Here is a 20829-nt window from a genome sequence, read left to right on the forward strand (position 1 = left end):
TAAAGAGTCAGTTCTTGGCACCCATTCCCTACTTGACTCAGCCTAATCTTCAAGAATATTTGTCAAGAACTATCTCCCGCGTGACAGGCGGGGATACTGACCACTATACTAACGAGGAGACGTGAGGGCATGAAATGAACAGCTGCTGATGTCTGCACAGCATCCAGCGACCACCTAGCTGGCCTAGGGGGTCTCATTTTCCCCCGTCAAACGGCTTGCCCGATCTAAGGCTAATTTCTTTCTTTTTATCGGCACCAGGCTTAAAACTCAGTTTAAGGCGATAGTTCCGGGCTATGTTTGACTCCAGAGTTGAATCTGTCATCCCGCATTTCCTCAGCAAATCAAGCTACCCATCTCAAGTCTCATGAGCTGAGGACGGCAAAGTCCCTGTGGGCTTAGGACAGTCAAAGAAACCCCTGGGCTGCATGCTAAGCCCCTTTTCGGCTTCACTTTCCGAATCCTGCCCTAGCTTGCGATTAGTTTTTTTCTCACTTCTTGCCCCCATCTCCCACCTTGCCTCATGGTCTCCCCTCCTCTGCGCACCTGACAGTTTGCCTGCCCTTCCACTGCCTGTCTCCAGACTTTCCAAGGAGAAAAGGCAAAGCACTAAAGCGGGCCGGGCAACGGGTCAAGTTCCGCTTTCGGCGACTAGCAGGGAGGTAGCGTGGCCGAGCGGTCTAAGGCGCTGGATTAAGGCTCCAGTCTCTTCGGAGGCGTGGGTTCAAATCCCACCGCTGCCACTTTTCCTGGCCTTGCATTTTAAAGAAGAACGTAACGTTGACCTCTTCCTTCATTAGTGCCACCTCTGTCGCAATGAGCAAGCGGATGGTATGCCACACCCTGCAGGAAAAAGGTTTCGCTTCTGACGTCTTGCTTTTCTGGACATCCAGTCTCAAGTTTCCCATCTGGAACGGCGCTCCCTGCTGCTTTGTGAAGGCTTGCTGCAAGAGCCTTCGAAACCCAGGAGCTCTTGCGTTGAGCTGTGACGCGTCCTGGGAAGACCTCCCGTTGCAGCGGAATGAGCCCCACTTCCAGGGCGTGCTGGTAGCAAATTTCCCACAGCCCACAGGGAGCAAACGATCCCAGGTGTGATGTATCACCAGGAGAGGCTGAGATGAGAGTAAGGGTTCACGCGTGTGCCCGGACCGAGGTTAATGATGGGATTAGAGCTAGGGTTAGATGCAGGGAAAGAGTGAGAGTTATAATTAGGGATAAAGCTAACAGGTGATCATTACTCGTCATGTAACATGATACAAAGGGTCAGAAGAGGAACTGATTCAGGGTTACAATTTGGACTTCGCAGACAACAGGAGCACTAAATGGTGCTGAGGGGGACTCAATAAAGTGGACCGGCCGCCTAATGTAAGCAATTGTGCATAAATATTGTACGATGACTAGCGTTGCCGGTGCTTTTTTCTTAAAGAGTCAGTTCTTGGCACCCATTCCCTACTTGACTCAGCCTAATCTTCAAGAATATTTGTCAAGAACTATCTCCCGCGTGACAGGCGGGGATACTGACCACTATACTAACGAGGAGACGTGAGGGCATGAAATGAACAGCTGCTGATGTCTGCACAGCATCCAGCGACCACCTAGCTGGCCTAGGGGGTCTCATTTTCCCCCGTCAAACGGCTTGCCCGATCTAAGGCTAATTTCTTTCTTTTTATCGGCACCAGGCTTAAAACTCAGTTTAAGGCGATAGTTCCGGGCTATGTTTGACTCCAGAGTTGAATCTGTCATCCCGCATTTCCTCAGCAAATCAAGCTACCCATCTCAAGTCTCATGAGCTGAGGACGGCAAAGTCCCTGTGGGCTTAGGACAGTCAAAGAAACCCCTGGGCTGCATGCTAAGCCCCTTTTCGGCTTCACTTTCCGAATCCTGCCCTAGCTTGCGATTAGTTTTTTTCTCACTTCTTGCCCCCATCTCCCACCTTGCCTCATGGTCTCCCCTCCTCTGCGCACCTGACAGTTTGCCTGCCCTTCCACTGCCTGTCTCCAGACTTTCCAAGGAGAAAAGGCAAAGCACTAAAGCGGGCCGGGCAACGGGTCAAGTTCCGCTTTCGGCAACTAGCAGGGAGGTAGCGTGGCCGAGCGGTCTAAGGCGCTGGATTAAGGCTCCAGTCTCTTCGGAGGCGTGGGTTCAAATCCCACCGCTGCCACTTTTCCTGGCCTTGCATTTTAAAGAAGAACGTAACGTTGACCTCTTCCTTCATTAGTGCCACCTCTGTCGCAATGAGCAAGCGGATGGTATGCCACACCCTGCAGGAAAAAGGTTTCGCTTCTGACGTCTTGCTTTTCTGGACATCCAGTCTCAAGTTTCCCATCTGGAACGGCGCTCCCTGCTGCTTTGTGAAGGCTTGCTGCAAGAGCCTTCGAAACCCAGGAGCTCTTGCGTTGAGCTGTGACGCGTCCTGGGAAGACCTCCCGTTGCAGCGGAATGAGCCCCACTTCCAGGGCGTGCTGGTAGCAAATTTCCCACAGCCCACAGGGAGCAAACGATCCCAGGTGTGATGTATCACCAGGAGAGGCTGAGATGAGAGTAAGGGTTCACGCGTGTGCCCGGACCGAGGTTAATGATGGGATTAGAGCTAGGGTTAGATGCAGGGAAAGAGTGAGAGTTATAATTAGGGATAAAGCTAACAGGTGATCATTACTCGTCATGTAACATGATACAAAGGGTCAGAAGAGGAACTGATTCAGGGTTACAATTTGGACTTCGCAGACAACAGGAGCACTAAATGGTGCTGAGGGGGACTCAATAAAGTGGACCGGCCGCCTAATGTAAGCAATTGTGCACAAATATTGTACGATGACTAGCGTTGCCGGTGCTTTTTTCTTAAAGAGTCAGTTCTTGGCACCCATTCCCTACTTGACTCAGCCTAATCTTCAAGAATATTTGTCAAGAACTAAAAAAAATCCAGAAAAGGTTTAACCTCCCCGTCGGGGAATTGAACCCCGGTCTCCCGCGTGACAGGCGGGGATACTGACCACTATACTAACGAGGAGACGTGAGGGCATGAAATGAACAGCTGCTGATGTCTGCACAGCATCCAGCGACCACCTAGCTGGCCTAGGGGGTCTCATTTTCCCCCGTCAAACGGCTTGCCCGATCTAAGGCTAATTTCTTTCTTTTTATCGGCACCAGGCTTAAAACTCAGTTTAAGGCGATAGTTCCGGGCTATGTTTGACTCCAGAGTTGAATCTGTCATCCCGCATTTCCTCAGCAAATCAAGCTACCCATCTCAAGTCTCATGAGCTGAGGACGGCAAAGTCCCTGTGGGCTTAGGACAGTCAAAGAAACCCCTGGGCTGCATGCTAAGCCCCTTTTCGGCTTCACTTTCCGAATCCTGCCCTAGCTTGCGATTAGTTTTTTTCTCACTTCTTGCCCCCATCTCCCACCTTGCCTCATGGTCTCCCCTCCTCTGCGCACCTGACAGTTTGCCTGCCCTTCCACTGCCTGTCTCCAGACTTTCCAAGGAGAAAAGGCAAAGCACTAAAGCGGGCCGGGCAACGGGTCAAGTTCCGCTTTCGGCGACTAGCAGGGAGGTAGCCTGGCCGAGCGGTCTAAGGCGCTGGATTAAGGCTCCAGTCTCTTCGGAGGCGTGGGTTCAAATCCCACCGCTGCCACTTTTCCTGGCCTTGCATTTTAAAGAAGAACGTAACGTTGACCTCTTCCTTCATTAGTGCCACCTCTGTCGCAATGAGCAAGCGGATGGTATGCCACACCCTGCAGGAAAAAGGTTTCGCTTCTGACGTCTTGCTTTTCTGGACATCCAGTCTCAAGTTTCCCATCTGGAACGGCGCTCCCTGCTGCTTTGTGAAGGCTTGCTGCAAGAGCCTTCGAAACCCAGGAGCTCTTGCGTTGAGCTGTGACGCGTCCTGGGAAGACCTCCCGTTGCAGCGGAATGAGCCCCACTTCCAGGGCGTGCTGGTAGCAAATTTCCCACAGCCCACAGGGAGCAAACGATCCCAGGTGTGATGTATCACCAGGAGAGGCTGAGATGAGAGTAAGGGTTCACGCGTGTGCCCGGACCGAGGTTAATGATGGGATTAGAGCTAGGGTTAGATGCAGGGAAAGAGTGAGAGTTATAATTAGGGATAAAGCTAACAGGTGATCATTACTCGTCATGTAACATGATACAAAGGGTCAGAAGAGGAACTGATTCAGGGTTACAATTTGGACTTCGCAGACAACAGGAGCACTAAATGGTGCTGAGGGGGACTCAATAAAGTGGACCGGCCGCCTAATGTAAGCAATTGTGCACAAATATTGTACGATGACTAGCGTTGCCGGTGCTTTTTTCTTAAAGAGTCAGTTCTTGGCACCCATTCCCTACTTGACTCAGCCTAATCTTCAAGAATATTTGTCAAGAACTATCTCCCGCGTGACAGGCGGGGATACTGACCACTATACTAACGAGGAGACGTGAGGGCATGAAATGAACAGCTGCTGATGTCTGCACAGCATCCAGCGACCACCTAGCTGGCCTAGGGGGTCTCATTTTCCCCCGTCAAACGGCTTGCCCGATCTAAGGCTAATTTCTTTCTTTTTATCGGCACCAGGCTTAAAACTCAGTTTAAGGCGATAGTTCCGGGCTATGTTTGACTCCAGAGTTGAATCTGTCATCCCGCATTTCCTCAGCAAATCAAGCTACCCATCTCAAGTCTCATGAGCTGAGGACGGCAAAGTCCCTGTGGGCTTAGGACAGTCAAAGAAACCCCTGGGCTGCATGCTAAGCCCCTTTTCGGCTTCACTTTCCGAATCCTGCCCTAGCTTGCGATTAGTTTTTTTCTCACTTCTTGCCCCCATCTCCCACCTTGCCTCATGGTCTCCCCTCCTCTGCGCACCTGACAGTTTGCCTGCCCTTCCACTGCCTGTCTCCAGACTTTCCAAGGAGAAAAGGCAAAGCACTAAAGCGGGCCGGGCAACGGGTCAAGTTCCGCTTTCGGCGACTAGCACGGAGGTAGCGTGGCCGAGCGGTCTAAGGCGCTGGATTAAGGCTCCAGTCTCTTCGGAGGCGTGGGTTCAAATCCCACCGCTGCCACTTTTCCTGGCCTTGCATTTTAAAGAAGAACGTAACGTTGACCTCTTCCTTCATTAGTGCCACCTCTGTCGCAATGAGCAAGCGGATGGTATGCCACACCCTGCAGGAAAAAGGTTTCGCTTCTGACGTCTTGCTTTTCTGGACATCCAGTCTCAAGTTTCCCATCTGGAACGGCGCTCCCTGCTGCTTTGTGAAGGCTTGCTGCAAGAGCCTTCGAAACCCAGGAGCTCTTGCGTTGAGCTGTGACGCGTCCTGGGAAGACCTCCCGTTGCAGCGGAATGAGCCCCACTTCCAGGGCGTGCTGGTAGCAAATTTCCCACAGCCCACAGGGAGCAAACGATCCCAGGTGTGATGTATCACCAGGAGAAGCTGAGATGAGAGTAAGGGTTCACGCGTGTGCCCGGACCGAGGTTGATGATGGGATTAGAGCTAGGGTTAGATGCAGGGAAAGAGTGAGAGTTATAATTAGGGATAAAGCTAACAGGTGATCATTACTCGTCATGTAACATGATACAAAGGGTCAGAAGAGGAACTGATTCAGGGTTACAATTTGGACTTCGCAGACAACAGGAGCACTAAATGGTGCTGAGGGGGACTCAATAAAGTGGACCGGCCGCCTAATGTAAGCAATTGTGCATAAATATTGTACGATGACTAGCGTTGCCGGTGCTTTTTTCTTAAAGAGTCAGTTCTTGGCACCCATTCCCTACTTGACTCAGCCTAATCTTCAAGAATATTTGTCAAGAACTATCTCCCGCGTGACAGGCGGGGATACTGACCACTATACTAACGAGGAGACGTGAGGGCATGAAATGAACAGCTGCTGATGTCTGCACAGCATCCAGCGACCACCTAGCTGGCCTAGGGGGTCTCATTTTCCCCCGTCAAACGGCTTGCCCGATCTAAGGCTAATTTCTTTCTTTTTATCGGCACCAGGCTTAAAACTCAGTTTAAGGCGATAGTTCCGGGCTATGTTTGACTCCAGAGTTGAATCTGTCATCCCGCATTTCCTCAGCAAATCAAGCTACCCATCTCAAGTCTCATGAGCTGAGGACGGCAAAGTCCCTGTGGGCTTAGGACAGTCAAAGAAACCCCTGGGCTGCATGCTAAGCCCCTTTTCGGCTTCACTTTCCGAATCCTGCCCTAGCTTGCGATTAGTTTTTTTCTCACTTCTTGCCCCCATCTCCCACCTTGCCTCATGGTCTCCCCTCCTCTGCGCACCTGACAGTTTGCCTGCCCTTCCACTGCCTGTCTCCAGACTTTCCAAGGAGAAAAGGCAAAGCACTAAAGCGGGCCGGGCAACGGGTCAAGTTCCGCTTTCGGCGACTAGCAGGGAGGTAGCCTGGCCGAGCGGTCTAAGGCGCTGGATTAAGGCTCCAGTCTCTTCGGAGGCGTGGGTTCAAATCCCACCGCTGCCACTTTTCCTGGCCTTGCATTTTAAAGAAGAACGTAACGTTGACCTCTTCCTTCATTAGTGCCACCTCTGTCGCAATGAGCAAGCGGATGGTATGCCACACCCTGCAGGAAAAAGGTTTCGCTTCTGACGTCTTGCTTTTCTGGACATCCAGTCTCAAGTTTCCCATCTGGAACGGCGCTCCCTGCTGCTTTGTGAAGGCTTGCTGCAAGAGCCTTCGAAACCCAGGAGCTCTTGCGTTGAGCTGTGACGCGTCCTGGGAAGACCTCCCGTTGCAGCGGAATGAGCCCCACTTCCAGGGCGTGCTGGTAGCAAATTTCCCACAGCCCACAGGGAGCAAACGATCCCAGGTGTGATGTATCACCAGGAGAGGCTGAGATGAGAGTAAGGGTTCACGCGTGTGCCCGGACCGAGGTTAATGATGGGATTAGAGCTAGGGTTAGATGCAGGGAAAGAGTGAGAGTTATAATTAGGGATAAAGCTAACAGGTGATCATTACTCGTCATGTAACATGATACAAAGGGTCAGAAGAGGAACTGATTCAGGGTTACAATTTGGACTTCGCAGACAACAGGAGCACTAAATGGTGCTGAGGGGGACTCAATAAAGTGGACCGGCCGCCTAATGTAAGCAATTGTGCACAAATATTGTACGATGACTAGCGTTGCCGGTGCTTTTTTCTTAAAGAGTCAGTTCTTGGCACCCATTCCCTACTTGACTCAGCCTAATCTTCAAGAATATTTGTCAAGAACTATCTCCCGCGTGACAGGCGGGGATACTGACCACTATACTAACGAGGAGACGTGAGGGCATGAAATGAACAGCTGCTGATGTCTGCACAGCATCCAGCGACCACCTAGCTGGCCTAGGGGGTCTCATTTTCCCCCGTCAAACGGCTTGCCCGATCTAAGGCTAATTTCTTTCTTTTTATCGGCACCAGGCTTAAAACTCAGTTTAAGGCGATAGTTCCGGGCTATGTTTGACTCCAGAGTTGAATCTGTCATCCCGCATTTCCTCAGCAAATCAAGCTACCCATCTCAAGTCTCATGAGCTGAGGACGGCAAAGTCCCTGTGGGCTTAGGACAGTCAAAGAAACCCCTGGGCTGCATGCTAAGCCCCTTTTCGGCTTCACTTTCCGAATCCTGCCCTAGCTTGCGATTAGTTTTTTTCTCACTTCTTGCCCCCATCTCCCACCTTGCCTCATGGTCTCCCCTCCTCTGCGCACCTGACAGTTTGCCTGCCCTTCCACTGCCTGTCTCCAGACTTTCCAAGGAGAAAAGGCAAAGCACTAAAGCGGGCCGGGCAACGGGTCAAGTTCCGCTTTCGGCGACTAGCAGGGAGGTAGCGTGGCCGAGCGGTCTAAGGCGCTGGATTAAGGCTCCAGTCTCTTCGGAGGCGTGGGTTCAAATCCCACCGCTGCCACTTTTCCTGGCCTTGCATTTTAAAGAAGAACGTAACGTTGACCTCTTCCTTCATTAGTGCCACCTCTGTCGCAATGAGCAAGCGGATGGTATGCCACACCCTGCAGGAAAAAGGTTTCGCTTCTGACGTCTTGCTTTTCTGGACATCCAGTCTCAAGTTTCCCATCTGGAACGGCGCTCCCTGCTGCTTTGTGAAGGCTTGCTGCAAGAGCCTTCGAAACCCAGGAGCTCTTGCGTTGAGCTGTGACGCGTCCTGGGAAGACCTCCCGTTGCAGCGGAATGAGCCCCACTTCCAGGGCGTGCTGGTAGCAAATTTCCCACAGCCCACAGGGAGCAAACGATCCCAGGTGTGATGTATCACCAGGAGAGGCTGAGATGAGAGTAGGGGTTCACGCGTGTGCCCGGACCGAGGTTAATGATGGGATTAGAGCTAGGGTTAGATGCAGGGAAAGAGTGAGAGTTATAATTAGGGATAAAGCTAACAGGTGATCATTACTCGTCATGTAACATGATACAAAGGGTCAGAAGAGGAACTGATTCAGGGTTACAATTTGGACTTCGCAGACAACAGGAGCACTAAATGGTGCTGAGGGGGACTCAATAAAGTGGACCGGCCGCCTAATGTAAGCAATTGTGCACAAATATTGTACGATGACTAGCGTTGCCGGTGCTTTTTTCTTAAAGAGTCAGTTCTTGGCACCCATTCCCTACTTGACTCAGCCTAATCTTCAAGAATATTTGTCAAGAACTAAAAAAAATCCAGAAACGGTTTAACCTCCCCGTCGGGGAATTGAACCCCGGTCTCCCGCGTGACAGGCGGGGATACTGACCACTATACTAACGAGGAGACGTGAGGGCATGAAATGAACAGCTGCTGATGTCTGCACAGCATCCAGCGACCACCTAGCTGGCCTAGGGGGGTCTCATTTTCCCCCGTCAAACGGCTTGCCCGATCTAAGGCTAATTTCTTTCTTTTTATCGGCACCAGGCTTAAAACTCAGTTTAAGGCGATAGTTCCGGGCTATGTTTGACTCCAGAGTTGAATCTGTCATCCCGCATTTCCTCAGCAAATCAAGCTACCCATCTCAAGTCTCATGAGCTGAGGACGGCAAAGTCCCTGTGGGCTTAGGACAGTCAAAGAAACCCCTGGGCTGCATGCTAAGCCCCTTTTCGGCTTCACTTTCCGAATCCTGCCCTAGCTTGCGATTAGTTTTTTTCTCACTTCTTGCCCCCATCTCCCACCTTGCCTCATGGTCTCCCCTCCTCTGCGCACCTGACAGTTTGCCTGCCCTTCCACTGCCTGTCTCCAGACTTTCCAAGGAGAAAAGGCAAAGCACTAAAGCGGGCCGGGCAACGGGTCAAGTTCCGCTTTCGGCGACTAGCAGGGAGGTAGCGTGGCCGAGCGGTCTAAGGCGCTGGATTAAGGCTCCAGTCTCTTCGGAGGCGTGGGTTCAAATCCCACCGCTGCCACTTTTCCTGGCCTTGCATTTTAAAGAAGAACGTAACGTTGACCTCTTCCTTCATTAGTGCCACCTCTGTCGCAATGAGCAAGCGGATGGTATGCCACACCCTGCAGGAAAAAGGTTTCGCTTCTGACGTCTTGCTTTTCTGGACATCCAGTCTCAAGTTTCCCATCTGGAACGGCGCTCCCTGCTGCTTTGTGAAGGCTTGCTGCAAGAGCCTTCGAAACCCAGGAGCTCTTGCGTTGAGCTGTGACGCGTCCTGGGAAGACCTCCCGTTGCAGCGGAATGAGCCCCACTTCCAGGGCGTGCTGGTAGCAAATTTCCCACAGCCCACAGGGAGCAAACGATCCCAGGTGTGATGTATCACCAGGAGAGGCTGAGATGAGAGTAGGGGTTCACGCGTGTGCCCGGACCGAGGTTAATGATGGGATTAGAGCTAGGGTTAGATGCAGGGAAAGAGTGAGAGTTATAATTAGGGATAAAGCTAACAGGTGATCATTACTCGTCATGTAACATGATACAAAGGGTCAGAAGAGGAACTGATTCAGGGTTACAATTTGGACTTCGCAGACAACAGGAGCACTAAATGGTGCTGAGGGGGACTCAATAAAGTGGACCGGCCGCCTAATGTAAGCAATTGTGCACAAATATTGTACGATGACTAGCGTTGCCGGTGCTTTTTTCTTAAAGAGTCAGTTCTTGGCACCCATTCCCTACTTGACTCAGCCTAATCTTCAAGAATATTTGTCAAGAACTAAAAAAAATCCAGAAAAGGTTTAACCTCCCCGTCGGGGAATTGAACCCCGGTCTCCCGCGTGACAGGCGGGGATACTGACCACTATACTAACGAGGAGACTTGAGGGCATGAAATGAACAGCTGCTGATGTCTGCACAGCATCCAGCGACCACCTAGATGGCCTAGGGGGTCTCATTTTCCCCCGTCAAACGGCTTGCCCGATCTAAGGCTAATTTCTTTCTTTTTATCGGCACCAGGCTTAAAACTCAGTTTAAGGCGATAGTTCCGGGCTATGTTTGACTCCAGAGTTGAATCTGTCATCCCGCATTTCCTCAGCAAATCAAGCTACCCATCTCAAGTCTCATGAGCTGAGGACGGCAAAGTCCCTGTGGGCTTAGGACAGTCAAAGAAACCCCTGGGCTGCATGCTAAGCCCCTTTTCGGCTTCACTTTCCGAATCCTGCCCTAGCTTGCGATTAGTTTTTTTCTCACTTCTTGCCCCCATCTCCCACCTTGCCTCATGGTCTCCCCTCCTCTGCGCACCTGACAGTTTGCCTGCCCTTCCACTGCCTGTCTCCAGACTTTCCAAGGAGAAAAGGCAAAGCACTAAAGCGGGCCGGGCAACGGGTCAAGTTCCGCTTTCGGCGACTAGCAGGGAGGTAGCGTGGCCGAGCGGTCTAAGGCGCTGGATTAAGGCTCCAGTCTCTTCGGAGGCGTGGGTTCAAATCCCACCGCTGCCACTTTTCCTGGCCTTGCATTTTAAAGAAGAACGTAACGTTGACCTCTTCCTTCATTAGTGCCACCTCTGTCGCAATGAGCAAGCGGATGGTATGCCACACCCTGCAGGAAAAAGGTTTCGCTTCTGACGTCTTGCTTTTCTGGACATCCAGTCTCAAGTTTCCCATCTGGAACGGCGCTCCCTGCTGCTTTGTGAAGGCTTGCTGCAAGAGCCTTCGAAACCCAGGAGCTCTTGCGTTGAGCTGTGACGCGTCCTGGGAAGACCTCCCGTTGCAGCGGAATGAGCCCCACTTCCAGGGCGTGCTGGTAGCAAATTTCCCACAGCCCACAGGGAGCAAACGATCCCAGGTGTGATGTATCACCAGGAGAGGCTGAGATGAGAGTAAGGGTTCACGCGTGTGCCCGGACCGAGGTTAATGATGGGATTAGAGCTAGGGTTAGATGCAGGGAAAGAGTGAGAGTTATAATTAGGGATAAAGCTAACAGGTGATCATTACTCGTCATGTAACATGATACAAAGGGTCAGAAGAGGAACTGATTCAGGGTTACAATTTGGACTTCGCAGACAACAGGAGCACTAAATGGTGCTGAGGGGGACTCAATAAAGTGGACCGGCCGCCTAATGTAAGCAATTGTGCATAAATATTGTACGATGACTAGCGTTGCCGGTGCTTTTTTCTTAAAGAGTCAGTTCTTGGCACCCATTCCCTACTTGACTCAGCCTAATCTTCAAGAATATTTGTCAAGAACTATCTCCCGCGTGACAGGCGGGGATACTGACCACTATACTAACGAGGAGACGTGAGGGCATGAAATGAACAGCTGCTGATGTCTGCACAGCATCCAGCGACCACCTAGCTGGCCTAGGGGGTCTCATTTTCCCCCGTCAAACGGCTTGCCCGATCTAAGGCTAATTTCTTTCTTTTTATCGGCACCAGGCTTAAAACTCAGTTTAAGGCGATAGTTCCGGGCTATGTTTGACTCCAGAGTTGAATCTGTCATCCCGCATTTCCTCAGCAAATCAAGCTACCCATCTCAAGTCTCATGAGCTGAGGACGGCAAAGTCCCTGTGGGCTTAGGACAGTCAAAGAAACCCCTGGGCTGCATGCTAAGCCCCTTTTCGGCTTCACTTTCCGAATCCTGCCCTAGCTTGCGATTAGTTTTTTTCTCACTTCTTGCCCCCATCTCCCACCTTGCCTCATGGTCTCCCCTCCTCTGCGCACCTGACAGTTTGCCTGCCCTTCCACTGCCTGTCTCCAGACTTTCCAAGGAGAAAAGGCAAAGCACTAAAGCGGGCCGGGCAACGGGTCAAGTTCCGCTTTCGGCGACTAGCAGGGAGGTAGCGTGGCCGAGCGGTCTAAGGCGCTGGATTAAGGCTCCAGTCTCTTCGGAGGCGTGGGTTCAAATCCCACCGCTGCCACTTTTCCTGGCCTTGCATTTTAAAGAAGAACGTAACGTTGACCTCTTCCTTCATTAGTGCCACCTCTGTCGCAATGAGCAAGCGGATGGTATGCCACACCCTGCAGGAAAAAGGTTTCGCTTCTGACGTCTTGCTTTTCTGGACATCCAGTCTCAAGTTTCCCATCTGGAACGGCGCTCCCTGCTGCTTTGTGAAGGCTTGCTGCAAGAGCCTTCGAAACCCAGGAGCTCTTGCGTTGAGCTGTGACGCGTCCTGGGAAGACCTCCCGTTGCAGCGGAATGAGCCCCACTTCCAGGGCGTGCTGGTAGCAAATTTCCCACAGCCCACAGGGAGCAAACGATCCCAGGTGTGATGTATCACCAGGAGAGGCTGAGATGAGAGTAAGGGTTCACGCGTGTGCCCGGACCGAGGTTAATGATGGGATTAGAGCTAGGGTTAGATGCAGGGAAAGAGTGAGAGTTATAATTAGGGATAAAGCTAACAGGTGATCATTACTCGTCATGTAACATGATACAAAGGGTCAGAAGAGGAACTGATTCAGGGTTACAATTTGGACTTCGCAGACAACAGGAGCACTAAATGGTGCTGAGGGGGACTCAATAAAGTGGACCGGCCGCCTAATGTAAGCAATTGTGCATAAATATTGTACGATGACTAGCGTTGCCGGTGCTTTTTTCTTAAAGAGTCAGTTCTTGGCACCCATTCCCTACTTGACTCAGCCTAATCTTCAAGAATATTTGTCAAGAACTATCTCCCGCGTGACAGGCGGGGATACTGACCACTATACTAACGAGGAGACGTGAGGGCATGAAATGAACAGCTGCTGATGTCTGCACAGCATCCAGCGACCACCTAGCTGGCCTAGGGGGTCTCATTTTCCCCCGTCAAACGGCTTGCCCGATCTAAGGCTAATTTCTTTCTTTTTATCGGCACCAGGCTTAAAACTCAGTTTAAGGCGATAGTTCCGGGCTATGTTTGACTCCAGAGTTGAATCTGTCATCCCGCATTTCCTCAGCAAATCAAGCTACCCATCTCAAGTCTCATGAGCTGAGGACGGCAAAGTCCCTGTGGGCTTAGGACAGTCAAAGAAACCCCTGGGCTGCATGCTAAGCCCCTTTTCGGCTTCACTTTCCGAATCCTGCCCTAGCTTGCGATTAGTTTTTTTCTCACTTCTTGCCCCCATCTCCCACCTTGCCTCATGGTCTCCCCTCCTCTGCGCACCTGACAGTTTGCCTGCCCTTCCACTGCCTGTCTCCAGACTTTCCAAGGAGAAAAGGCAAAGCACTAAAGCGGGCCGGGCAACGGGTCAAGTTCCGCTTTCGGCAACTAGCAGGGAGGTAGCGTGGCCGAGCGGTCTAAGGCGCTGGATTAAGGCTCCAGTCTCTTCGGAGGCGTGGGTTCAAATCCCACCGCTGCCACTTTTCCTGGCCTTGCATTTTAAAGAAGAACGTAACGTTGACCTCTTCCTTCATTAGTGCCACCTCTGTCGCAATGAGCAAGCGGATGGTATGCCACACCCTGCAGGAAAAAGGTTTCGCTTCTGACGTCTTGCTTTTCTGGACATCCAGTCTCAAGTTTCCCATCTGGAACGGCGCTCCCTGCTGCTTTGTGAAGGCTTGCTGCAAGAGCCTTCGAAACCCAGGAGCTCTTGCGTTGAGCTGTGACGCGTCCTGGGAAGACCTCCCGTTGCAGCGGAATGAGCCCCACTTCCAGGGCGTGCTGGTAGCAAATTTCCCACAGCCCACAGGGAGCAAACGATCCCAGGTGTGATGTATCACCAGGAGAGGCTGAGATGAGAGTAAGGGTTCACGCGTGTGCCCGGACCGAGGTTAATGATGGGATTAGAGCTAGGGTTAGATGCAGGGAAAGAGTGAGAGTTATAATTAGGGATAAAGCTAACAGGTGATCATTACTCGTCATGTAACATGATACAAAGGGTCAGAAGAGGAACTGATTCAGGGTTACAATTTGGACTTCGCAGACAACAGGAGCACTAAATGGTGCTGAGGGGGACTCAATAAAGTGGACCGGCCGCCTAATGTAAGCAATTGTGCACAAATATTGTACGATGACTAGCGTTGCCGGTGCTTTTTTCTTAAAGAGTCAGTTCTTGGCACCCATTCCCTACTTGACTCAGCCTAATCTTCAAGAATATTTGTCAAGAACTAAAAAAAATCCAGAAAAGGTTTAACCTCCCCGTCGGGGAATTGAACCCCGGTCTCCCGCGTGACAGGCGGGGATACTGACCACTATACTAACGAGGAGACGTGAGGGCATGAAATGAACAGCTGCTGATGTCTGCACAGCATCCAGCGACCACCTAGCTGGCCTAGGGGGTCTCATTTTCCCCCGTCAAACGGCTTGCCCGATCTAAGGCTAATTTCTTTCTTTTTATCGGCACCAGGCTTAAAACTCAGTTTAAGGCGATAGTTCCGGGCTATGTTTGACTCCAGAGTTGAATCTGTCATCCCGCATTTCCTCAGCAAATCAAGCTACCCATCTCAAGTCTCATGAGCTGAGGACGGCAAAGTCCCTGTGGGCTTAGGACAGTCAAAGAAACCCCTGGGCTGCATGCTAAGCCCCTTTTCGGCTTCACTTTCCGAATCCTGCCCTAGCTTGCGATTAGTTTTTTTCTCACTTCTTGCCCCCATCTCCCACCTTGCCTCATGGTCTCCCCTCCTCTGCGCACCTGACAGTTTGCCTGCCCTTCCACTGCCTGTCTCCAGACTTTCCAAGGAGAAAAGGCAAAGCACTAAAGCGGGCCGGGCAACGGGTCAAGTTCCGCTTTCGGCGACTAGCAGGGAGGTAGCCTGGCCGAGCGGTCTAAGGCGCTGGATTAAGGCTCCAGTCTCTTCGGAGGCGTGGGTTCAAATCCCACCGCTGCCACTTTTCCTGGCCTTGCATTTTAAAGAAGAACGTAACGTTGACCTCTTCCTTCATTAGTGCCACCTCTGTCGCAATGAGCAAGCGGATGGTATGCCACACCCTGCAGGAAAAAGGTTTCGCTTCTGACGTCTTGCTTTTCTGGACATCCAGTCTCAAGTTTCCCATCTGGAACGGCGCTCCCTGCTGCTTTGTGAAGGCTTGCTGCAAGAGCCTTCGAAACCCAGGAGCTCTTGCGTTGAGCTGTGACGCGTCCTGGGAAGACCTCCCGTTGCAGCGGAATGAGCCCCACTTCCAGGGCGTGCTGGTAGCAAATTTCCCACAGCCCACAGGGAGCAAACGATCCCAGGTGTGATGTATCACCAGGAGAGGCTGAGATGAGAGTAAGGGTTCACGCGTGTGCCCGGACCGAGGTTAATGATGGGATTAGAGCTAGGGTTAGATGCAGGGAAAGAGTGAGAGTTATAATTAGGGATAAAGCTAACAGGTGATCATTACTCGTCATGTAACATGATACAAAGGGTCAGAAGAGGAACTGATTCAGGGTTACAATTTGGACTTCGCAGACAACAGGAGCACTAAATGGTGCTGAGGGGGACTCAATAAAGTGGACCGGCCGCCTAATGTAAGCAATTGTGCACAAATATTGTACGATGACTAGCGTTGCCGGTGCTTTTTTCTTAAAGAGTCAGTTCTTGGCACCCATTCCCTACTTGACTCAGCCTAATCTTCAAGAATATTTGTCAAGAACTATCTCCCGCGTGACAGGCGGGGATACTGACCACTATACTAACGAGGAGACGTGAGGGCATGAAATGAACAGCTGCTGATGTCTGCACAGCATCCAGCGACCACCTAGCTGGCCTAGGGGGTCTCATTTTCCCCCGTCAAACGGCTTGCCCGATCTAAGGCTAATTTCTTTCTTTTTATCGGCACCAGGCTTAAAACTCAGTTTAAGGCGATAGTTCCGGGCTATGTTTGACTCCAGAGTTGAATCTGTCATCCCGCATTTCCTCAGCAAATCAAGCTACCCATCTCAAGTCTCATGAGCTGAGGACGGCAAAGTCCCTGTGGGCTTAGGACAGTCAAAGAAACCCCTGGGCTGCATGCTAAGCCCCTTTTCGGCTTCACTTTCCGAATCCTGCCCTAGCTTGCGATTAGTTTTTTTCTCACTTCTTGCCCCCATCTCCCACCTTGCCTCATGGTCTCCCCTCCTCTGCGCACCTGACAGTTTGCCTGCCCTTCCACTGCCTGTCTCCAGACTTTCCAAGGAGAAAAGGCAAAGCACTAAAGCGGGCCGGGCAACGGGTCAAGTTCCGCTTTCGGCGACTAGCACGGAGGTAGCGTGGCCGAGCGGTCTAAGGCGCTGGATTAAGGCTCCAGTCTCTTCGGAGGCGTGGGTTCAAATCCCACCGCTGCCACTTTTCCTGGCCTTGCATTTTAAAGAAGAACGTAACGTTGACCTCTTCCTTCATTAGTGCCACCTCTGTCGCAATGAGCAAGCGGATGGTATGCCACACCCTGCAGGAAAAAGGTTTCGCTTCTGACGTCTTGCTTTTCTGGACATCCAGTCTCAAGTTTCCCATCTGGAACGGCGCTCCCTGCTGCTTTGTGAAGGCTTGCTGCAAGAGCCTTCGAAACCCAGGAGCTCTTGCGTTGAGCTGTGACGCGTCCTGGGAAGACCTCCCGTTGCAGCGGAATGAGCCCCACTTCCAGGGCGTGCTGGTAGCAAATTTCCCACAGCCCACAGGGAGCAAACGATCCCAGGTGTGATGTATCACCAGGAGAAGCTGAGATGAGAGTAAGGGTTCACGCGTGTGCCCGGACCGAGGTTGATGATGGGATTAGAGCTAGGGTTAGATGCAGGGAAAGAGTGAGAGTTATAATTAGGGATAAAGCTAACAGGTGATCATTACTCGTCATGTAACATGATACAAAGGGTCAGAAGAGGAACTGATTCAGGGTTACAATTTGGACTTCGCAGACAACAGGAGCACTAAATGGTGCTGAGGGGGACTCAATAAAGTGGACCGGCCGCCTAATGTAAGCAATTGTGCATAAATATTGTACGATGACTAGCGTTGCCGGTGCTTTTTTCTTAAAGAGTCAGTTCTTGGCACCCATTCCCTACTTGACTCAGCCTAATCTTCAAGAATATTTGTCAAGAACTATCTCCCGCGTGACAGGCGGGGATACTGACCACTATACTAACGAGGAGACGTGAGGGCATGAAATGAACAGCTGCTGATGTCTGCACAGCATCCAGCGACCACCTAGCTGGCCTAGGGGGTCTCATTTTCCCCCGTCAAACGGCTTGCCCGATCTAAGGCTAATTTCTTTCTTTTTATCGGCACCAGGCTTAAAACTCAGTTTAAGGCGATAGTTCCGGGCTATGTTTGACTCCAGAGTTGAATCTGTCATCCCGCATTTCCTCAGCAAATCAAGCTACCCATCTCAAGTCTCATGAGCTGAGGACGGCAAAGTCCCTGTGGGCTTAGGACAGTCAAAGAAACCCCTGGGCTGCATGCTAAGCCCCTTTTCGGCTTCACTTTCCGAATCCTGCCCTAGCTTGCGATTAGTTTTTTTCTCACTTCTTGCCCCCATCTCCCACCTTGCCTCATGGTCTCCCCTCCTCTGCGCACCTGACAGTTTGCCTGCCCTTCCACTGCCTGTCTCCAGACTTTCCAAGGAGAAAAGGCAAAGCACTAAAGCGGGCCGGGCAACGGGTCAAGTTCCGCTTTCGGCGACTAGCAGGGAGGTAGCCTGGCCGAGCGGTCTAAGGCGCTGGATTAAGGCTCCAGTCTCTTCGGAGGCGTGGGTTCAAATCCCACCGCTGCCACTTTTCCTGGCCTTGCATTTTAAAGAAGAACGTAACGTTGACCTCTTCCTTCATTAGTGCCACCTCTGTCGCAATGAGCAAGCGGATGGTATGCCACACCCTGCAGGAAAAAGGTTTCGCTTCTGACGTCTTGCTTTTCTGGACATCCAGTCTCAAGTTTCCCATCTGGAACGGCGCTCCCTGCTGCTTTGTGAAGGCTTGCTGCAAGAGCCTTCGAAACCCAGGAGCTCTTGCGTTGAGCTGTGACGCGTCCTGGGAAGACCTCCCGTTGCAGCGGAATGAGCCCCACTTCCAGGGCGTGCTGGTAGCAAATTTCCCACAGCCCACAGGGAGCAAACGATCCCAGGTGTGATGTATCACCAGGAGAGGCTGAGATGAGAGTAAGGGTTCACGCGTGTGCCCGGACCGAGGTTAATGATGGGATTAGAGCTAGGGTTAGATGCAGGGAAAGAGTGAGAGTTATAATTAGGGATAAAGCTAACAGGTGATCATTACTCGTCATGTAACATGATACAAAGGGTCAGAAGAGGAACTGATTCAGGGTTACAATTTGGACTTCGCAGACAACAGGAGCACTAAATGGTGCTGAGGGGGACTCAATAAAGTGGACCGGCCGCCTAATGTAAGCAATTGTGCACAAATATTGTACGATGACTAGCGTTGCCGGTGCTTTTTTCTTAAAGAGTCAGTTCTTGGCACCCATTCCCTACTTGACTCAGCCTAATCTTCAAGAATATTTGTCAAGAACTATCTCCCGCGTGACAGGCGGGGATACTGACCACTATACTAACGAGGAGACGTGAGGGCATGAAATGAACAGCTGCTGATGTCTGCACAGCATCCAGCGACCACCTAGCTGGCCTAGGGGGTCTCATTTTCCCCCGTCAAACGGCTTGCCCGATCTAAGGCTAATTTCTTTCTTTTTATCGGCACCAGGCTTAAAACTCAGTTTAAGGCGATAGTTCCGGGCTATGTTTGACTCCAGAGTTGAATCTGTCATCCCGCATTTCCTCAGCAAATCAAGCTACCCATCTCAAGTCTCATGAGCTGAGGACGGCAAAGTCCCTGTGGGCTTAGGACAGTCAAAGAAACCCCTGGGCTGCATGCTAAGCCCCTTTTCGGCTTCACTTTCCGAATCCTGCCCTAGCTTGCGATTAGTTTTTTTCTCACTTCTTGCCCCCATCTCCCACCTTGCCTCATGGTCTCCCCTCCTCTGCGCACCTGACAGTTTGCCTGCCCTTCCACTGCCTGTCTCCAGACTTTCCAAGGAGAAAAGGCAAAGCACTAAAGCGGGCCGGGCAACGGGTCAAGTTCCGCTTTCGGCGACTAGCAGGGAGGTAGCGTGGCCGAGCGGTCTAAGGCGCTGGATTAAGGCTCCAGTCTCTTCGGAGGCGTGGGTTCAAATCCCACCGCTGCCACTTTTCCTGGCCTTGCATTTTAAAGAAGAACGTAACGTTGACCTCTTCCTTCATTAGTGCCACCTCTGTCGCAATGAGCAAGCGGATGGTATGCCACACCCTGCAGGAAAAAGGTTTCGCTTCTGACGTCTTGCTTTTCTGGACATCCAGTCTCAAGTTTCCCATCTGGAACGGCGCTCCCTGCTGCTTTGTGAAGGCTTGCTGCAAGAGCCTTCGAAACCCAGGAGCTCTTGCGTTGAGCTGTGACGCGTCCTGGGAAGACCTCCCGTTGCAGCGGAATGAGCCCCACTTCCAGGGCGTGCTGGTAGCAAATTTCCCACAGCCCACAGGGAGCAAACGATCCCAGGTGTGATGTATCACCAGGAGAGGCTGAGATGAGAGTAGGGGTTCACGCGTGTGCCCGGACCGAGGTTAATGATGGGATTAGAGCTAGGGTTAGATGCAGGGAAAGAGTGAGAGTTATAATTAGGGATAAAGCTAACAGGTGATCATTACTCGTCATGTAACATGATACAAAGGGTCAGAAGAGGAACTGATTCAGGGTTACAATTTGGACTTCGCAGACAACAGGAGCACTAAATGGTGCTGAGGGGGACTCAATAAAGTGGACCGGCCGCCTAATGTAAGCAATTGTGCACAAATATTGTACGATGACTAGCGTTGCCGGTGCTTTTTTCTTAAAGAGTCAGTTCTTGGCACCCATTCCCTACTTGACTCAGCCTAATCTTCAAGAATATTTGTCAAGAACTAAAAAAAATCCAGAAACGGTTTAACCTCCCCATCGGGGAATTGAACCCCGGTCTCCCGCGTGACAGGCGGGGATACTGACCACTATACTAACGAGGAGACGTGAGGGCATGAAATGAACAGCTGCTGATGTCTGCACAGCATCCAGCGACCACCTAGCTGGCCTAGGGGGGTCTCATTTTCCCCCGTCAAACGGCTTGCCCGATCTAAGGCTAATTTCTTTCTTTTTATCGGCACCAGGCTTAAAACTCAGTTTAAGGCGATAGTTCCGGGCTATGTTTGACTCCAGAGTTGAATCTGTCATCCCGCATTTCCTCAGCAAATCAAGCTACCCATCTCAAGTCTCATGAGCTGAGGACGGCAAAGTCCCTGTGGGCTTAGGACAGTCAAAGAAACCCCTGGGCTGCATGCTAAGCCCCTTTTCGGCTTCACTTTCCGAATCCTGCCCTAGCTTGCGATTAGTTTTTTTCTCACTTCTTGCCCCCATCTCCCACCTTGCCTCATGGTCTCCCCTCCTCTGCGCACCTGACAGTTTGCCTGCCCTTCCACTGCCTGTCTCCAGACTTTCCAAGGAGAAAAGGCAAAGCACTAAAGCGGGCCGGGCAACGGGTCAAGTTCCGCTTTCGGCGACTAGCAGGGAGGTAGCCTGGCCGAGCGGTCTAAGGCGCTGGATTAAGGCTCCAGTCTCTTCGGAGGCGTGGGTTCAA

General features: G+C 51.5%; 14 non-coding genes across 14 annotated transcripts; 10 read left to right on the top strand and 4 right to left on the bottom strand.

Annotated features, from left to right (window-relative positions):
* Window positions 1–658: 658 nt before the first annotated feature.
* TRNAL-AAG (transfer RNA leucine (anticodon AAG)) lies at window positions 659–740 on the top strand. Its single transcript has one exon. It is a non-coding gene; the product is annotated as a tRNA-Leu (tRNA).
* A 1336-nt stretch (window positions 741–2076) lies between these two features.
* Window positions 2077–2158, top strand: TRNAL-AAG (transfer RNA leucine (anticodon AAG)). The gene has a single exon. It is a non-coding gene; the product is annotated as a tRNA-Leu (tRNA).
* Window positions 2159–2932: 774 nt separating this feature from the next.
* On the bottom strand, window positions 2933–3004 carry TRNAD-GUC (transfer RNA aspartic acid (anticodon GUC)). The gene has a single exon. It is a non-coding gene; the product is annotated as a tRNA-Asp (tRNA).
* Window positions 3005–4962: 1958 nt separating this feature from the next.
* TRNAL-AAG (transfer RNA leucine (anticodon AAG)) lies at window positions 4963–5044 on the top strand. Its single transcript has one exon. It is a non-coding gene; the product is annotated as a tRNA-Leu (tRNA).
* Window positions 5045–7798: 2754 nt separating this feature from the next.
* On the top strand, window positions 7799–7880 carry TRNAL-AAG (transfer RNA leucine (anticodon AAG)). Its single transcript has one exon. It is a non-coding gene; the product is annotated as a tRNA-Leu (tRNA).
* Window positions 7881–8654: 774 nt separating this feature from the next.
* Window positions 8655–8726, bottom strand: TRNAD-GUC (transfer RNA aspartic acid (anticodon GUC)). Its single transcript has one exon. It is a non-coding gene; the product is annotated as a tRNA-Asp (tRNA).
* A 541-nt stretch (window positions 8727–9267) lies between these two features.
* Window positions 9268–9349, top strand: TRNAL-AAG (transfer RNA leucine (anticodon AAG)). The gene has a single exon. It is a non-coding gene; the product is annotated as a tRNA-Leu (tRNA).
* A 774-nt stretch (window positions 9350–10123) lies between these two features.
* Window positions 10124–10195, bottom strand: TRNAD-GUC (transfer RNA aspartic acid (anticodon GUC)). Its single transcript has one exon. It is a non-coding gene; the product is annotated as a tRNA-Asp (tRNA).
* Window positions 10196–10735: 540 nt separating this feature from the next.
* On the top strand, window positions 10736–10817 carry TRNAL-AAG (transfer RNA leucine (anticodon AAG)). Its single transcript has one exon. It is a non-coding gene; the product is annotated as a tRNA-Leu (tRNA).
* Window positions 10818–12153: 1336 nt separating this feature from the next.
* Window positions 12154–12235, top strand: TRNAL-AAG (transfer RNA leucine (anticodon AAG)). Its single transcript has one exon. It is a non-coding gene; the product is annotated as a tRNA-Leu (tRNA).
* A 1336-nt stretch (window positions 12236–13571) lies between these two features.
* TRNAL-AAG (transfer RNA leucine (anticodon AAG)) lies at window positions 13572–13653 on the top strand. Its single transcript has one exon. It is a non-coding gene; the product is annotated as a tRNA-Leu (tRNA).
* Window positions 13654–14427: 774 nt separating this feature from the next.
* On the bottom strand, window positions 14428–14499 carry TRNAD-GUC (transfer RNA aspartic acid (anticodon GUC)). The gene has a single exon. It is a non-coding gene; the product is annotated as a tRNA-Asp (tRNA).
* Window positions 14500–16457: 1958 nt separating this feature from the next.
* On the top strand, window positions 16458–16539 carry TRNAL-AAG (transfer RNA leucine (anticodon AAG)). The gene has a single exon. It is a non-coding gene; the product is annotated as a tRNA-Leu (tRNA).
* A 2754-nt stretch (window positions 16540–19293) lies between these two features.
* TRNAL-AAG (transfer RNA leucine (anticodon AAG)) lies at window positions 19294–19375 on the top strand. Its single transcript has one exon. It is a non-coding gene; the product is annotated as a tRNA-Leu (tRNA).
* The last annotated feature ends 1454 nt before the right edge of the window (window positions 19376–20829 follow it).

The sequence above is a fragment of the Ambystoma mexicanum genome, unplaced genomic scaffold, assembly GCF_040938575.1.
Source record: "Ambystoma mexicanum isolate Mex_15411 unplaced genomic scaffold, UKY_AmexF1_1 Mex_scaf20, whole genome shotgun sequence".
Classification (NCBI taxonomy): domain Eukaryota; kingdom Metazoa; phylum Chordata; class Amphibia; order Caudata; family Ambystomatidae; genus Ambystoma; species Ambystoma mexicanum.